The following is a 20,266-nucleotide window of genomic DNA, read 5'->3' on the forward strand; positions in this document are numbered from 1 at the left end:
AAACTCATCTAATATCTTCTTGAGATATTTAATCTGGGTTTTAGATACATGCTACCTATAAATTAAGGTCCAAATTAGACATGACCACATTATGAATAGAGGAGTCCTCAGGGATTTCAAGGACGAGATCAAGAGGAAAGTATTTAGGGGCATCTGGGTGGCTCAGTTGGTTAAGCATCTGACTCCTGATTTTGGCTCAGGTCATGATCTCTGGGGTTGTGAGATCAAGCCCCAATGTTGGGCTCTGCGCTCTGTGTGGCGTCTGCTTCAAGTTCTATCTCCCCGCTCTCAAATAAATAAATAAATAAATAAATCTTTTGAAAAAGGATAGCATTGGGGCACTTGAATGGCTTAGTTGGTTGAGTATCTAGCTCCTGGCTTCAGCTCAGTTCACGATCTTGAGGTAGTTAAGATTGAGCCCTGTGTTGGGCTCCATGCTCAGCACAGAATCTACTTGTCTCTCCCTTCTGTTCCTCTCACTCTTTCTCTCAATTAAATAGGTATTTAAAAAGGGATAGTGTTTAATATGACAATTCAACTTATACTGTAATATTTATTATGTTAGGGGTTGTGCCATAACCAAGGAGGAAAGAATATCCTCTGGTTAATATACGAATCTGAGTGATATAGGCCAGGATATTCTGAAAGTCTGAGAATTACTGGAGATAACTACCACCAGAATAATTATTGACTCCAGGAAGAGTTTGTATAATGACTATAAAGTTAAGGTCAATATTGTACTACCTCATCAATTAAATTTTTTACAAAGTTGGTCTTTTGTATATATGGAAATTTCTCCTTCTAAATTTAATGGCAAAATGGAAAACTGAAAACTGAGTGCTTGATTTTTACTCAGTTCACTCACTCCTCCCATTTTTCCCCCTTCAGTTTCTTAGCTCATGTAGGCCATTTTTTCCTGATAACTTTTTTTTTTAGAGCACCTACAACTATTTTTATCAAGAGACTCCCTCCTCTGTTGTTTAATACCTGGGATAGAAACAGCTAGTTGTTTTATCTGAAAAGTCATCAATTTATCATCTATTTTGTTGAAGTTCCTTGAAAGTATCAGTGAAATGTTGGAGGTTTGGCAAATACTAAGCTTTATTTACAAAATATAATCTAAAAATCATATTATAGCATATAAACATAATTTTAGGAAGTACTATAAATACTGGCACAGAGATTCAAGGATTTTTTTCAAGAAATATTTTTATATTCATAACTATATTTCAATAGGCCCATGTCTCTATGCCTTCATATAGTATGATTACATTAGTATCCATGATATACTGTAATGTTTTTCAACTGTATGTTTCTACATTTGTTGTCAAAATAACATAGAGGTTCATGCTTAATTTAAATAATCAACTAAATGAAAAGCATTATAATAGAACAGATTATAAAATAAGTTCAGAAGACAAATGTCTGGGAGTCAAAATATAGGTAAAGAAATTATCAAATTTTGTTCCTCTAGGTGGTATAGAAGAGGTCAAATAAAATATAAGATTATAGATTTTTAACATCTCAGTAGGGTATATGTTTGGAAGAAGGGACCCATTGAAGATCATTGGGTAACAGATGTGTATTCTACTTGTATGGGGAAGTATGTTTTTATGGAAATGATACACACTTCTTAAAGCCTGTCAAAAGCTAAGGAAAAGCAAGATGCTGAGGAACTTATTTCATGAATACATATTCATCTTTGGAGGGATACTAGGACAAAGATTTTGAAATTACCAACAACAGCCTTCTGTTCTGGAATATGCTTTTAGGGGTTCTTCAAGAAAATAAAAGCACGAACAACCATGATACTTCCCTAGAAGACAAGGATCTATAAATATACAGAATGCCAGATCAGGAAATAACCGTGGCCACTGCAACAGGATGTCAAAATAGCCTCGGGTGTTCTAATTCATGATAAAACATATGTAGACAAGTGATCATAATTTTTCCAAAGCAAAATATTTTAACTGGGTTATCTGGTTAAAATGTCACACGTACTTCATCATTAGAAAGCCAGAACCATAAAAATTCAAAGAAAAAATGAAAATTAAGTGGGTTAAAATATCATTAGCCATAAACAGAAGATGGAAAGCTCAGTGAGAATGGAGATTGGGAGTACACACTCCAAGTTTATTTTCAACAAAAGTAAGTCAATATTATGCTTTGAGACAGAATGCGCTAATCTGCCTCTAAAATATTTTAAACCAATCTATATATTATGTATGTGTCTATCCATCCATTCATATTTGGGGAGACAATTTCCCAAGGGTCTTTCACATTTCTGCCCATGTTGTACATATGACTGTCCTTTGTTCCAAACTTACTTTGCAAGGATGTCTATATGGCAAATAGCATTAAAAATGAAGTCTTCCTAATAAGCAAGTGGAATGTTCACTTAAAACCTTGAAAGAGAAAGACAGTGTCTCCCTTAGGGGCATGGGCAGGCATGTTTACTGTTCGTTAAAACATTTACAGGTTCTCTAAGTGCAAGGTTCTTTTTCTGTAACTCAGCCCACTATATGCGCAGGTATCAGCTTTCTTTACATCACCCTGTGGGAATTGGGCTTGTGAAACTAGAGCAAAAACATTCTTACTCTGGCTACTGCCATTGCTGGGAATACACTTTTCTGACCTAGGAGTCTTGTGTCCTCCGCCTGAATCCATGAAACTGTGACAGGGTAGTATGTTAACTTGCAAGTAAGTTCAAAACTCAGACCCTTAACAGTCTTGATGTATACTAGATATGGCATTTGAGAACCACTGTTTTATGGGTATAACTGTTGTAATGATGGGAGAGTACCCTGTGTTTTCAGTCTTCCAAATTCAGGATGCTGATGTGATAATCACAATGTACATAGTGGTTCTTTATACTCTTTATAAGAGAGAATACCTGAGTTGGTTTCAAAAGAAAAACTTCAGGAAGCCAGACTGGCCTCATATTTTATTGCTGCCTGACTCCAAAGTAAACATCACACTACTGCTTGAATACATGCTTCTTAAGGTAAAAATCTTAGGGGAAAAACAACTGAAAGAATGCTGGGAAAAAGTCTGATTTTCAAGGTTCTATGGTGCCTTGAGAGGTTCTGTTCTAATTCTCAAGATAGAAATATTTGAAGGAACATCTGAGTTTCTGTTTTCCTCTGTGAAGAAGAATGCCTCATCTGTTTAGTGAGAGGAAATGCCTAAATTACAGAAGATATGCTTATCAGGAGGAAGGACCTCTGCATTAAAAATGTCAGCCCTGAAAAACAGCATGCCAAACCTTGGTTCTTGGATTCTTGTGCTGAGGTAGATGGTATATCTACATATAAGCACCTCAGGAAAAGGGGCAGCCATATCTCTGCTCCCCAGGTTCCAATTTCTCAGTCTGAAATTGAAAATAGTAAGTTAGGACTGGAAGGGTACAAAAGCTCAGGCTTAGGGATACACAAGATAGGAAATTCTACCAAGACTTAAAATTTTTATTTATCAATTAAAAGCAAAGTGATGTTATATAGTATGATCAACAAAAGCTTTGCATTTGTTTCTCATTCATCAAGAACCCAGAAATCATATGTGATTAACACCATAACCAACCTACAATAATGAGAGCACAAAAACGGTATTTGCAATGTAATTCACCTTATTAAAAAAAAAAGCTTCCTATAATTAAACTCTTACTTGCACCCTTCTAACAGACTCTCATGATGTACTCAGATTAGCATTTACAAATCACAAAATGATCTTATGTCCTGCAGAGATACCTTAAATTGATCCTCCTATTCTTTCATAAAGGCCAGTTTCCATAGAAGGCTGCAAAAAGTCTTTAGGTTAGTGAGGTCTGTTCATTTTCTTAAAGTCATTTCCCCCTCCAGCTTTATTAAATGCCTTTCCCTTTCCAGCATCCTTCACGAATCAGGTCAGTGTCTCTCCTTCAAGAACATGCAATGCCCTTCTCTTCCTCAATTTAGTTTAAGTGTTCTCCGGGTACACAGTCATAGCGCTTACTGTATTAAATTGCAAACATTTGTCTACTTCTCTGTTTCGTTCAGTGAACTGAGTTCCTCAAGGACAGGAAGCTAAACACTCATTATTTGTACTCACTCCAAATCCCAACCCTCAGCACATGGTAGCCGCTGAATAAATGCTTTTAGAATCATAGCAACTCCACAGCACGCCTCCTAAACCATTGGACTGCTTTTTAAATGCTAGGAAAGTGGTAAGAGAAATTTCTGAAATAGACTGGTAGAAGGTGGATCTGGGAATCTGTAGTTTTAAACATTTCCTTATGTAATTATGGTAACCTACTCTACTGAGCACCTCTTCTCTAGCTCCTGCTCTACAAATAGTAGCTTTTGATTTTAGGTAACTAATTTTAATCTTCTGGATTTTTCCATCATATTATATACAGATTATTATACTGGATATTCCAGGTTAAAAATTCTAAAAGTCTAGTAATATTAATACAGCAGATTAAATATTTGAATTAACCTGCCATATAAGTTCTTCTTTTCCTAGACAACCAAATATGCCCTTATAAGAGCATATCATCATAGCTGTTTCTCTGAGTGAAATCTTTGAACTGATTAGCAATTCATGTCTTTCCAATGTGTATACATAAGTTGTATTCATATTGCTTATTTGTTTAGTATTCTGTTCATTGACTATTTCCATAGTAAACCACAGGGATAGTCAACATTTTTCTCTTTGAGGAAAAAAAAATGGTATAGGATATAAACATTTTAAGTATATAGTAAAATTATAAACTGTGCTCTCAATTCTGCTGGCTTCCAAAGTCATACTTAACTAGGTACCATAAATATTTTCATAAAAAGTGAAATGATAACATATTTGGGATTACTCTCTGGCTCACATAAAAATGCATAAACACAATCTCATGAACTTGTGACATGTGTCAGTATCAATTCTGTGTTGTTGTTGTTTTTTTATAATTCCTTTGTTTCATCTTCACATGTGTTCATAACTCTTGTTAGCCAGAAGTATTACATTGTTATCAACAAGTTAGATGAGACCATAATCATGGCTGTAAACATTCTGGGCTTTACCTGTAATAATTTAGTTTAGTGGTCCAATAAAGAAAAATATCTGCAATGAGTATGAGGACTGTAGCTGCTTTTTCTTTTTCCCAACTTCACTAAATGCCATTTCTTTTCGATCCCTTCAGGTAATGGTTGTATGGACCAGTGTAGATGAGCCATTCAAGGTATATCAAATTAAAACAACTTGATAGCAATATTTATGAAGCTAGAGATTAAGAGATTAGGGCACCCAATACTGAAAAGTTTCTGTCTAGGTTCTAGATGCCCAACCGAATTAAAGAATCTCATTTTTTTCTAATAAGGATCACACTGGGCAATACTTCTACTCTACCACTTTTAAATATTAGCTCTGTAGAAGGAAAAAAGAAAATAGATAAGAAACTAAAAACAGTGTAGAAGCTGTGGTAGGAAGAAAGTCAAATTTGGACTAACTGTCCTGTGATAAGATTTAAAGTACCATGGCTATTTTTGGATCACCACAATGTGGTGATATATGCATATATATAGCTACATAATTCTTTGATACTACTGCCTTCAACTTGAAAGGTCTCTGACTCCTTTTCTTAAATCGGGCAACCCTGTGACCGTTTTGACCAATAGAATATTACAGTATGGTAGAAGAGACTTTCAAGAGACTAGGTTATAAAAGGGATGACTTACTCTCCTGACTACTCTTGCTTGAGATTTGAACCAAGAAGAATGGCTATAATGAAGACTATAAAGAAGCCAAGCCGCATTTAGGCATTCTGTTGTCAGTCCCAGTTAAACTCAGTATTTCAATCATCCTAGACCAGCTGGCAATCATGCAAGTAAAGAAACCTCCAGATGATTCTGGGCTCTATCCATCCAGTTACCTGAGGTACTTCAGCCTTTGCAGTTGAAGTCCCACATGTGAGGAGAGAGAAAAGCCATCTCCTCTGTGATGATTCCTTACCCACAGAATAGTTGAGAATACAATGTTTTTTTGTGTGTGTATGTATATGTGTGTGTTACTAAACTCTAGGATGGCTTGAAGATGAAAGATACACAAGATGCTGGGAACAGAAAAATTCCAATAATAAAATATGTTGTATCTACTAATAATATTACATGTTATTATTTCTAACATGGTCATTTTCGACTCTTTAGGCAAATATAAAAGTACTTACAAAATAAAAATAGCAGCATATATACCTAATATATTTATAAATAGCAGCATATATATACCTAATAATTTATGAGACAATTACAGTTAAGGTAAATATATAATTGCTTTAAACAAAAATACACATTTTGGAATATGAGGATGAGTGCTCAAGTGTTTTATGATTTGTATGTTCCTTTTCCCTAGTTCTAAACTGTTTCAAGTTCTAGAAACTAGTTTGGAAGCAAAGTAATAGGTATAGGTTCTTGCTACTGACTGTATTCTGTCATTGTATACAATCTAGAATAAAGTTATCATACTAATGATTATTTTTCTAATAATCTTAGTTAATATGGGCAGAGATGAGTTATTTTCCAGTTCTTATAATCACAGGTTTTTAGAGGCTAGTAGGTAAGTTAATTACTAGTAGATAAGGGAATTACTACAAAGTATTTCCCTAAAACTCGGACTTCCTACAGGATGAGAATTAGGACAATTTGTTTGGCCTTAGATAACAAATTTATACTATGTTTGTGCTCTCACCAGGGAACTGCAGTATGTAAAAGACCTGAATCATATAACTCAGAATTCAAGCCCTGATATTAGTTTATGGATTTGTATCCAAATGTCAACTGGACAGTTCGTGGAACTTACAACACTTGTTCTGTTTTGCCTCCAGTTTCAAGACTCCAAACAAGATGATGACTGAGTAGCAGGAACCAAAAAGATGAGCACTGTGCTTCTTTCCGCTTTCTTTCTTGAGAGTTCCCCTCAGTCAGGGCCCCATGGACTCTATTCAGTAAACAGAAAAAGCTAAGACTCCCGCAGGGAAAAAGCCAAGGGCAGAGTATTGAGGAGTTAACAGATACATACAGTAAGAGGTCTCAGACCCGCAGATGGTACCTCTTAAGTATTCGCCTGAGCATTCATTGGTGGAGGTATGTGATTAATTACTTGCATCTGGGGGAGAACTGCCCTTGCAAATTAGAAGCCACAGTAGTGCATGGTGCCAGGAAAGTGTCAGTTCCTAACAATTCTACTGAAATACCTCATGATTCACGCTATTCTGTAGAGAATATAGAGAAGAGTCTTCTGAAGTGATGGGAATGTTAGAGCTAGACCAAGCACTGCTCCGGTCCTGCCAAAAGAAACTTAAAGCAAGACTGGGGTGGATCAAGTTGTCCAAGTAACTTAACTGTGTCACACAGAAATATTCCTGAATATTTCTAAGAATACAAAAATATCTAGCTGCCAATGGCAAATATCATGATATCTACCATCCAAAAAGAAGTTACCAAGCATCCAAAGAGCAAAAAAGGAACTTATGACCCATAATAATGACAAACAGAATTTAATCAATTGAAACTTAACCCAAACTGATAAAAATGTTAGAATTAGGAAAACAGAATATTATAAAATAATTTTTTAACTGTATTCAATAGGCTCAAACAGTTAAGAGTCAAGAAAGGTAAGAGTCAATAAAGATATAAAAAATATCTGTAAAGATATTTAAAATAAAAAAGATTAAAAAAAAAATCAGGCTGTAAAAAAAAAAAAAAAAATCAGGCTGACTGGGTGGCTGTCAGTTAAGGGTCTGCCTTTGGCTTAAGTCATGATCCCAGGACCGTGGGACTGAGCCCAGGATCCTAGCACGGGGTTTCTCTGCTCAACAGGGAGGCTGCTTCTCCCTGTCCTTCTGCCCCTCCCCTGGCCTGTGCTTTCTTTCTCTCTCTCAAATAAATAAATAAAATATTAAAAAATTAGATCTACAGGGACGCCTGGGTGGCTCAGTTGGTTAAGCAGCTGCCTTCGGCTCAGGTCATGATCCCAATGTCCTGAGATCGAGTCCCACATTGGGCTCCTTGCTCGTCAGGGAACCTGCTTCTCCCTCTGCCTCTGCCTGCCATTCTGTCTGCCTGTGCTTGCTCTCTCTCCCTCTCTCTCTCTGACAAATAAATGAATAAAATCTTAAAAAAAAAAAATTAGATCTACAACTTCTACAGATGAAAGCTATAAGGTCTGAGGTAAAAAATACACTGAGATTAAAAGAAGATTTGATAGCTTACAAATGAAAAGATAATTGAACTCAAATACACAGCTGTGGAAAATACTCAAAATGAAGCAGAACATTAGAGAACTAAAACTTTTTTTTTTAAAGATTTTATTTATTTATTTGACAGACAGAGATCACAAGTAGGCAGAGAGGGAGGCAGAGAGAGGGGCAAGTAGGCTCCCTGTGGGGCTTGATCCCAGGACCCTGGGATCATGATCTGAGCCGAAGGCAGACACTTTAACCCACTGAGCCACCCAGGGACCCCGAGAACTAAAACTTTTACACCTTACTATTAAGAATGCATATGGCTTTAATAGATACATGACTAGCCTTTAATTTTATAACTATAGTATATATATAGACAAACCAAGAAGAATCCATTTATTTTAAACTGTGTAATAGGCTGAATTTGTTCAACCTATGCTATCTTTTATAAAAATGAGACCCAGAAGGATTTTCTAAATTCCTTTTTTGTTTGAATTACTTTAGGCTCATTATGATTATTTTTCCTGCTCAGAAACTCTTTACCTGAACCTGTATAACAACCCTTTCTTCTTTGAAAACAGTCTGACTACTGTAGGGAGGATTTTTTCATTATATACTGCATCTAGAAGTGCTAGAACAGTAACTCAAAGCGACTGATTGGCAGTGACTGTTATCAAATTAGCATTTCCATGGAAGCCAGCATCAGTTATCCTCAATACACATTATCCTCATCTGAGAGTTTCAGAACTGCTTTTCAATACAAGCCAAATAAATCACTCAGAATACAATAAAACACCACAAAAAACTTTGAATACTGTATCAGGACAGAGACAAAGATCTTGTTTGTATTTTTTCACTCCTATACAGTGTTCTATAAACTAGAAGTAGTGAAACAGAACAGATTCTTTGTGTGTTAGACCTTACCTCTATTCTAGAGTCAATTAGTGTTTAGAATTCCCCACTCTTCAAAATCAATTTTATGTGATGTCAAACATCTTAATGAACTTTTTTTTTTAAAGATTTTATTTTATTTATTTGACAGACAGAGATCACAAGTAGGCAGAGAGGCAGGCAGAGAGAGAGAGAGGAGGAAGCAGACTCCCCACGGAGCAAAGAACCTGATGTGGGGCTCCATCCCAGGACCCTGGGATCATGACCTGAGCTGAAGGCAGATGCTTTAACCCACTGAGCCACCCAGGCGCCCCACTGAACTGTTTTTTTCTCTTCTAATTATATAGTACGTGGTCATCCTTTAACCCGAAAACATACATCAAATAGTTAATATCTGACTACAGATATCTGTAGCAACCAAAGTTGCAATTTAGTAGAGGGAAGAGAATTCTGGATCAAATACAACTTTAGTTAAGAGTTTATGATTATTTGGTTGCAATTTTTATGTGTTATCTCAGACAGTGACATTTTGCCCATTAAATAGAAACACTGACCTGTATTCAAATGAAGCTAAGAACTACTACATACATATACCATATATATCACATATATCATATATACCACACACTGAGTTAGTTTCAAAGCCACTGAAAGTAACTACAATGATATACACCTTATATTATAGAATAACAAGAGGAAAATTATACTTTAAAATTTGCCTGGAATAATTCCCCAGTTTTAAGCTGGAAATGTCCAACTTGAATTATTGGAGGTCTTGGTATCACCTCAACAGTAACACATCCATATTAATATTTGCTTGGAAATACTTCATTTTAACCTGTTTAATAATAAATGGAAATTCCTTTATTTCTATCACTATATCTAGAGATATGATTTTTTAAATAATGTTTTTCTCACTTTTATAGAAGTTCAAAAACCTCCCTAATATCATGTTATAATATGTGAAATATTTTCTCTTCTTAAAGCAAAATATATATAATTTTATCTATGCTGTAATCATTTTCTAAAATCATAGGTATGTATAGATAATCACTAAACGGAATAAATAAAAATTAGGAGAGATAGCTTTCTAGAAAGATGGAAATCTGCTTGTTTTCTTTTGGTTTAATATTTTAAGTTCTTACTTTTATCACTGTGATTCCTATTTTTATGTCCATAGTATAAAGGAAAAGAGATGGTTTTGATTCATAAGTGACACTGCTAGTTCCTTATTACCTCCATAGTTTTCTAACCAGACTATCCTTCCAACTGGGCTAAAATAAAGCTAAAATAAAGCTGAAATATTTATGTTAGTACTTTAACTGTTATGATCTAATTCGCCTGATTTTGATATAAATAAATGTGGCCACCTCTTTTTTTCTCCTTTTGCAATTAACTGCTAATCACCTGCCTACTCTTAATACCAGGAAATCTACTATTGCTGCTATAAGTTATTACACAATAATTATTGGATTTACTCTGTCAAAAGGAGTAAACCAAGTTTCTGGGTAAGCCAGACACATAGATCTTTATGTTGCCGTGACACCGGCATTGAAAATGGATCTGCCAAATTCTCATTTGATGTCTTCTGGTCTACTGCTTCCTTGTTGTTCTTGCATCTCAGGTGTCTACACGTATTATATTGACATCTCACATTTAGGCTCACACTTTTACAAGTTTTGAATGAAAGCTGAATGAATCAAGACAGCAGACAAACAACAAAGTAACCCCAAGGGAATTAGACTATAGAGAACAGTAAAGAAAAGATAACAAATTAGAAAGAAACATAGGAAGGAATGTGGGATTGATGCAGATTTAAGAAACTGCAGAAGAAAACAGGAATTTACATTTCAAAATATTTTTCTATCCCATTTATTTTCTTCATTGACTGATATGACAATTCCACTTAAGGTGGTCTAATCTGCTTTCACTTGAATCCACTGTGCTCACTTTGTTCACCAAAGAAATTCTTCCCATAAAAAATCCTTACCACTTTTACTACCTCTATGCTTTCTTAGATGTGCAGAAGTTTTAGAAAACACTGCTCGCTTAAAATCCTTAGAAAACAGGGGCACCTGGGTGGCTCAGTGGGTTAAAGCCTCTGTCTTCTGCTCAGGTCATATTCTCAGGGTCCTGGGATGGAGTCCCACATCGGGCTCTCTGCTCAGCGGGGAGCCTGCTTCCTCCTCTCTCTCTGTCTGCCTCTCTGCCTACTTGTGATCTCTGTCAAATAAATAAATAAAATCTTTAAGAAAAAAAATCCTTAAAAACATTAAATAGTACCATGGATTGATAAAATAAAAAAGAAATTATCCAAATTAGCACAGTATTTAATTATTCTATTAGCTGAAAGGAAATGTTAATAAACACAGAAAAGAGAAGTGAGAAAAGCCAAATCTCTGTGCTCAAGGAATATATACTCTAGTGAGCTAAGAAACATTTAAATATGTTACAATAATTTACAATAATTACATTTATGGGTGCCATGATTAAAAGAACAAAATAATATCACTATTCAAAGGAAGGGAGTTATTTCTGCTTGAATAATTATAAAACAAGTCATAATTTGAGGTAGTTTATGAATTAAAAAATGATTTTTATATACTAGCTTAAAGATTTTTTTTTAAGATTTTTATTTATTTATTTGACAGACAGAGATTACAAGTAGGCAGAGGAGATAGGCAGAAGAAAGGCAGAGGAGAGAGGAGGAAGCAGGCTCCCGCCGAGCAGAGAGCCTGATGTGGGGCTCCATCCCAGGACCCTGGGACCATGACCTGAGCCAAAGGCAGAGGCTTTAACCCACTGAGCCACCCAGGCGCCCCTCAAAGATTTTTTAATGAAGAAGAAACAAGACATCTATTTAAAAGTGAGCGTGCATTCAGAGGGCACACTGATAACATACTTAATTGTTCTTGATAAAAAATGGAAGGCAAGATACACTACTTAGGATAAATATAAAAGTATACCACTGACATAAAAACAAAAAACCTAAATTAATGGGAGATTAGAAATTTATCAAGAAGATATAATTATTACAGGTGATGACTTTATACAAGGTAGTCTTAATATAAGATTACCATTTATTAGCAAGAGCTTCCAAAACAAAATACCACAGAATGAACGGTTTAAACAACTAAGATTTATTTTTTCAAAGTTTTGGACTCTGCAAGTCCTATATCAAGGTGTCTGCAGTTTGGATTTCTTTGAAGATCTCTCTCTTTGGCTTGCAGATGACTGCTTTCAGGTTTTATCCACATTTGCCCTCTCTCTCTCTCTCTCTCTCTCTTTCTCTGTGTGTGTATACTCTCCTACTGTCTCATTATCTTTTATATTGACACGTATCCCATTAAATTCAGGCCCCACTTTTGTGACCTTATTTAACTTTAACTATCTCTTTAAAAGCTCTGTCTCTAAATACAGTCACATTGAGGACTAGGGCTTTAGCCTATGATTTTGGAAGAAGGGGCACAATTCAGTCCTATGACATCCATCATACAGATTTTTCTGAAAACAGTGGACGTTGATACGTAGGAATATAGACAGCAGAGTGAATGGACTTGATGTACCCCTGATTTGATGGCAGAAAATCAGAAAAGAAAAGGAACAGCAGAATCTCAAATAATTCTTAGGCTTCTTCTTGCATGAGTAGAAGGGCCATTTATAAATTTGTGAATTTTAATATGTCACCAATTGTGAAATAAGATATACCATAAAGTTTCAAAAAAAATGTTATATTCTTAAAATTGAAAGAACTAACCAAGGATATGTGGACACAAAGACAAGATCACTTCAGATCAACTGTATTTTCTTTTATGGAAATTTACTGAGCTATTAGTTTGAGAAACTTTTTGGGTATCATACATCTGGATTTCAGAAAGGCATTTCAGAAGGTCTAACATAAGGTCATAGGAATAAAAATCATTTTGTTGGAAGGCAGGGAATTTGAGTGGAGTTGTCAATGGTTGATCATGTTCAGAAAGAGCTATAATTCTGTCAAGAGAGAAAACAAATTCCAGTAGCATGCAAAAGGGGTTTTAGCCTCTGCTCTGTTTTACATTTTTATCAATGACTTAGATGATTAAAATTGCAGCCAACACAAAACTGGAAGTAACAGCTATTATGTTGGATGACAGACATCAGATGCAAATAAGAAACAAAGGATATCAGATGTCCTGTGAAAGTTCCATTTGAAAATCAACATAACGTATCAAAGCAGATTTATATAAAGTCACCCGAAAGACAGGCAAGGTCTTAGCCTTCCAAGACAAAACAATTCCAAGAGTTGTAATTTGGCTAAGTAATCTTATTTCAAAAAAGAATAGGTCCTCTTTGTTGTTTAATGAGAACTTTTAAGATTTATTCTCTTAGCAACTTTTAAATATGCAATGCAATATTGACTATAATCACCATGTCGGGACACTTGAGTGGATCAGTCAGTTAAGCATCTGACTCTTGATTTTAGCTCAGGTCATGATCTCAGGGTCATGGGATTGAGCTCTCTCTGTAGGGCTCTGTGCTCAGCTTGAGGTCTGCTTGTCCCTCTCTCTCTGCTCCTTCCCTGCTCATGCTCTCTCTTTCTCAAATAAATGAATAAATGAAATCTTTTTTAAAAAAATCACCATGCTATGTATTACATTCCCATGACTTACTTATTTTACTATGAAGTTTGTAACTCTGGACCTCCTTCCTCCATTTTGCCTACCTCCAACCCTGCCCCCCCACCCTGTTCTCACTTTGAGTTTTGTTTTGTTTTGTTCACTTATGTTTTTAGACTGCATACATAAGTAAAATTATATGGTATTTGTCTTTCTTTGTCTGACTTATTTCACTAAGCATAAGACATTCAAGGTTCAGCCACATGGTTGCAAAGAGCAAGATTTCATTTTTTTACAGCTAAAAAGAATTCCATTATATAAAAAATTATGACTTTGTATAGTTGACAGGTGGTAACTAAATTTATTGTGGTGATTATTTCTCAATGAGTGCAAATATTTAATTAATATGCCATATACCTAAGAATAGTATATATTATACTTTATTTAAAAATATGTCAAGTATGAAGTATCAATCATGAGTAAAAGAAGAGTCACAGAGGCAAACATTGACTGTTACCATTCTAGCCCTGGTCAGGAGAGAAAGAATCTTAGTTAATAGGTTTCAAATATTCACATTCCATTACTAAGATGATTATTAGTAGTATGTTAATAAACATGTTATCCTGATGCCACTGAAATATGAAATTTCACATTTCCTGAAATATGACATTCATTTATGTTTGTCCTTATAAAATGTTCTCAAAACAACATTCTGTTCAAATAGTTTAGTACTGTTTTCCATTATGGCTTTGCCTACAGGGAAAGAATAAGCCACTAATACCAAATCAAAGATTCCTTTTTTAAGAGTTATATACTTTTTTGACTAAATTGTTGCTCTGATTTTATAGATCAATATTAAGAGCTCGATTAAGTTTTTTCACAAGTGAGAGATCTATTATGGTTTAATTATATAATCAGTTTTCTGGGGCTGGAGGGTCAGATCCTGTTCCATGGTAAATTCATGAATATATGAGCAACATAATGAGAGGCCTCTGGGAAAACAACCTCTGGCCAGTCCCAGGAGACACACCATTCAGCAAAGCACTGACATTTACTATTCAAGATTAACATTTGCTTTAATTTTTAAATTCCACCATGTATTCAGAATCAACTAAAGAAAAAACTCTGACAGTAATCCACATCAACACACATGGAAAGGGCTTAAAGATTTTTTTGGATGACAAGATAAATAACAACACACAACATAAAAGAGAATAAATATATCACTTTTAAGAACATTAGTAGAGTTGATGTATACAGATAAAAGAATATAATAGATTTTATGTTTTTAATACTTTTATCATAGTATGTAGTTCTAGTAAAATATTTTAAGAAAGGCAGTAAATGAAATACTGTTAAGAATGGGGCAGTTAGAATGGTAAGAAAAATTTAACATATTTACTTAAAATATATTGCTATAAAAGATTAAATACATGCAAAATGTATAAGGAATAAAACAATATACATGTGTATACCCATCACTTTGCTTAATTTACATTGCTAATACTGCTGAAGTTCCTTCCCTGATCTATTTCCTTTAGTTCCATCACAGAAATTTTTTCTATCCATTTTATGTTTATGATTCTGATCCAACTTCCATAACATTGCTCTATACAAATGCATTTATAAGGATACAATGATGTTACTTTGTGTGTTCCTAAACTTTAAAGAAGTTGAGCCCATGATGTATATCCTCAGCAACTTACATTATTCCAAGAAAAAGTCACATTTGTAAAATTCATAAGTGTTAATATGTGCTGTTATTTTATTTATATTTACTTCTGTGCAGTCTCATTATATGAACATATAATGAATATATGAATATATTCTATTTATTATTCTCTGCCAATAGATATATATGTAGGTTCCCCACATACTTTTTTCTTATTACAAACAATGCTACAAACACTTGTGTACATGTATTCTGTGGATTTAAGTTTCTCTACTGTATACACAAGAACAGAATGGCTGGGTCACAGATTATACACATCTCTGACTTTACTATATTTTGCTAAGCATCTTCTAATGTGTATTTATAGTAGGTACTTTAACCACAAATAAATAAGGTTACTGTTTGACATTCTCACCAACATGGGTATTGTATTCTCTGTCATTGTAAGCAGTGGTTTGAATTTGAAATTATATGACTTACTAATGGGATGAACATCTTAAAAATGTCTTTCATAACTTTTGGGGAAGTAGGCAGAGTAGGAGGATTTTAATCTCACCACAGCTACAACTAGATAACAACTATATTAGTGTAAAAATGAGTTGGAGACTGGCACATCAGACTCTCCACAGCTAAATGTAGAGAAAAAGCCACATCAGAAAGGGTAGGAAGGATTCTCTTGTGGCCCAGAACCACATGGACCTTTGGAATTATCCACAGGAGGGAGAGATATAGAGGTGCTAATTGAGAGAAGGGCAGACTCCTATGTTAAGTACCCCAGGCTTACCCTAAGAGATACATCCAGAAAAGACAAATCCCCATAACATTTGGATTTAAAACCAGAAGGGCCTAATAATCAGTGGGGCTTAACACCTGGAACTTTAAAAATCAGCAAGCTCTTTTTGGGAGAGCTGAAGGACAGAGTCCCCCACCTGAAAGAGACAGCACCACAACAGCTCAGCTGAGATACCACACAGAAGCAGCAGTGTCAAAATGCCTGGAGTTGACTCAAAGCATATTTATTTACTAATAGAGATTAGTCAACTCAAAGCATATTTATTTACTAATAAAGATTGTGTTGGAGAGGCAGAGACTTTTGGGGACTTCTCTAAGAAGAAAAATGCTGGAGGCACCATTTCCCTCCCCCAAGCCCCAGCAGAGATACACAAACACCTGCAGGAACCAGAACACCACAAATACTTTTCACCTCTCTTTCTTTCTTTCTTTCTTTCTTTTTTAAAGATTTTATTTATTTATTTGACAGAGAGAGAGAGATCACAAGTAGGCAGAGAGGCAGTCAGAGGGAGAGGGAAGCAGGCTTCTCACTGAGCAGAAAGCCCAGGGCCTCAATCCCAGTACCCTGGGATCATGACCTGAGTTGAAGGCAGAGGCTTTAACCCACTGAGCCACCCAGGTGTCCTTCACCTCACCTTCTAATAGTGTGTCCCACTACTGTAGTTTTCTCAGGATCCCCTACCTCCAACAGAGAAAGCCTCAACAGGAGCTTTTCCAAGCACCTCCAGGTGCCTTCATGCAGTGAATGAGTAGACCTTGCTGGCACCACTCACTTGGTCCCATATTCTTCTGTAGAACTGCCCTCTCCAATATGCCCTTGGCTGGAGTCAATCGAGGGTGATGCCATAAGACTGACAGTGTACAATCAGGTCTGACAGTGGCCAGCAGCAGTCCAAAGTGACTCATGCTCCAGAGAGAGGGGAAGAAAACTACACATACCAGTCCAACTGTGGCCCCAGCAGTGGGCTCGGAATAGATATTGGGTCTGACTGCAGGCCCTGCCTATCAATGAAAGCTTTTTAGGAGACAACATAGGAAAAGCACCATGGAGTTCAGTGTTACTGCATCTCTGGCAAATGCTTGGTGCGACTGAAGTCAAGCACAAGAAAGTCCCAAACTGGCCAATTAACACACAGGAATCAAACCCTATGTACAATAGCCAAAGACAGCCATTGAAAAGGACTGGACTGAAAACAAATGTAGCTCAGTTGTAACAGTAACACACATGCAACACATATAGGAAACACTCCTGAAGTGTCAGGTTCTGGTGAACAGAGAACATTACAGGGGACTAAACATTGCAGGGGACTAAAGCACCTCTTCTTCAAGACTACTACGTTCAAGAGGAGGAGACATAGTTGGCTTTCCTAACACATAGAAACAGACGTAGAAAGTTAGACCAAATGAGGAAACAGAAGAGTAAGTGTCACATAAAAGAACAGGAAAAAGTCATAGCAAGAGAGCTAAATGACACTGAGGTAAGTACTATGCCTGATAAAGACTTTAAAGTAATCATCATAAAGACACTCATTAGACTTAAGACTGCAGAGTTCCAGGGAGACTTACAATGGAGACAGATGATATAGAAAAAATCAAGCACAGATGAAGAACTCAATAATTGAAACACAAAAGAATGAATAAATAGTAGACTAGAGGAAGCAGAACAGATCAGCAACCTGGAAGAAAGAGTATTGGTAAGCAATCAGGCTGACCTAGAAAGAAGAAAAATAAATAGATGATAGATAAGTAGGTGATAGACAGACTAAAGCAACTCAGCACAACCATCAAGTGTGTAACATTTGCATGATAGGGATCCCAGAAGGAAAAGAGGGAGAAAAGAGGGCTGAAATTTACTTGAAGAAATAAAAGGTGAAAACTTTTCAAATATGGGGAAGGAAACTGAAATCCAGATTCAGAAGGCAAAGAGCCCTCAACAAAATCCACCCAAGAAGGCCCACACCAAAACATAAAGTAATTAAAATGGCAAGAAGTAATGATAAAAAGATACTTTTAAAAGCAGCAAAAGAAAAGAAAGCAACTACATAACAAAGGAAACCCCTTTGTTGTTGTTATCAGTGGATTTTTCAACAGAAATTTTACAGGCCAGAAGAGTGTGGCATGATATATTCATAATGCTGAAAGAAACAAAACAAAACAAAAGAACAAAAATTCAACCAAGAATACTATATCCAGCAAGGCTATCACTCAGAATAGAAGAAGAGATAAAAAGTTTCCCAACAATAACAAAAAAATTTAAGGAATTCAGGACCACTAAACCAGCCCTACAAGACTATACTTTCAGGGATAATTTCTATAGTTTGTTACTAGAGAAGTTTCTCTGAATGTGTAGAGTACCTAAGAAATGTCAAAAGAGATTCTTAAGTGGAAAGGAAAGAAACTAATTAGGAGTAAGAAGAAGCAAAATTAAATATATCTATAAAAATCAGTCAAGGGGTTCATAAAGTAAAAAGGATGTAAAGTATGATAACTTTAATTAAAACTCTGGGTAGTGGGGAGAGGAGTAAAGAATAGGTTCAAACTTAGGCAACCATCAACTTAATATAGACTTCTATATGCATGAATGTTACATATAAGCCTAATGATAAGAAATAAAAAACTGGAATAGATATGCAAAAAATTAAGACAAAGAGTTCAAGTATATCACTAAAGAAAGCCAGGATACTGAAAGAAGAAAGCAAGAGAAAGAAGAAACAGAGAAGACCCACAAAAGCAACCATAAAACAAGAAACAATATGGCAATGAGTACATACCTATCAATAATTGCTTTGAATATAAATGGACTAAACACTCTGATCAAAAGACATGAGGTGATGGAATGGATAAAAAAGAAGACCCATTTAAATGCTACCTACAAGGGACTCATTTCAGATCTAAAGCCACATGCACCTTGAAAGTGAAGGGATGGAAAAATGTTCCATTTTCACTTCCACATAGAAGTGAAAAGAAAGCTGGGGTACCAAACCTTATATCAGAAGAAAACAAAAACAAAAACAAAAACACTTTATAACAAAGACTGTAACAAAAAACCAGGAAGGAAACTATACAATCAATCATAAAGAGAACCCTCCAACCAGAAGAGACATTACAAAAATATAAACTATATGCCAATATCTCTGATGAATGTAGATACAAAAATCCTCAATGAAATATTAACAAACCAAATCCAACAATACTTTAAAATATAATTTACATCATTCAAATGTGATTTATTCCTGGGATACAAGGGTGGGTCAATATTTTCAAATCAATCAATATGATATATCACATAAATAAGAGAAAACATAAAGCCATATGATTATTTCCCTAGATGCAGAGAAAGCATTTGAAAAAGTATGATATCCATTCAAGATAAAAATCCTCAACAAAGTAGTTTTACAGGAAACATAACTCAACATCATAAAGGCCATGAGTAAAAAACTGAGAACTTTCCCCCTACAATGAGGAAAAAGACAAGGATGTATATACTCTCACCACTTTTATTCAACATGGTACTTAGAAGTCCCAGCCATAGCAATCAGACAAGAAAAAGAATAAAAGGCATCCAAATTTGTAAAGAAGTAAACTTGCACTATTTGCAGATGACATTATCCTAAGTACAGAAAATCATAAAGTCTCTACCAAAAATTACAAGAATGGATAAGTGAATTCAGTAAGGTTGCAGGAAAGAAAATCAACACACAATAACCAGTTGTATTTCTATATGCTAATATGAAGTAGCAGAAAGAAAATTTAAGGAAACAATCCCATTAACAATTGGACCAAACATAATAAAATAACTAGGAATAAATTTTACCAAGGAGGTGAAAGATGTGTACTCTGAGAACTGTAAAACACTGATGAAAGACTGAAGATGACAGAAACAAATGGAAAGCTATTCCATGTTCATGGACTGGGAGAACAAATATTATCATAATATCCATAGTACCCAAAGTAATCTACAGATTTAATGCAGTCCCTATCAAAATACCAATAGCATTTTCACAGTATAACAGATAATCCTAAAATTTCCATGGAACCACAAAAGACCCTGAATAACCAAAGAAATTTTGAAAAATAATAAAACAGGAGGTGTCACAATCTGACATTGCAAGA

General features: G+C 35.3%; 1 pseudogene; it reads left to right on the forward strand.

Annotated features, from left to right (window-relative positions):
- The first annotated feature begins 18,439 nt into the window (after positions 1-18,439).
- On the forward strand, positions 18,440-18,517 carry LOC125096505 (uncharacterized; annotated as a pseudogene).
- The last annotated feature ends 1,749 nt before the right edge of the window (positions 18,518-20,266 follow it).

The sequence above is a fragment of the Lutra lutra genome, chromosome 3, assembly GCF_902655055.1.
Source record: "Lutra lutra chromosome 3, mLutLut1.2, whole genome shotgun sequence".
Lineage (NCBI taxonomy): Eukaryota > Metazoa > Chordata > Mammalia > Carnivora > Mustelidae > Lutra > Lutra lutra.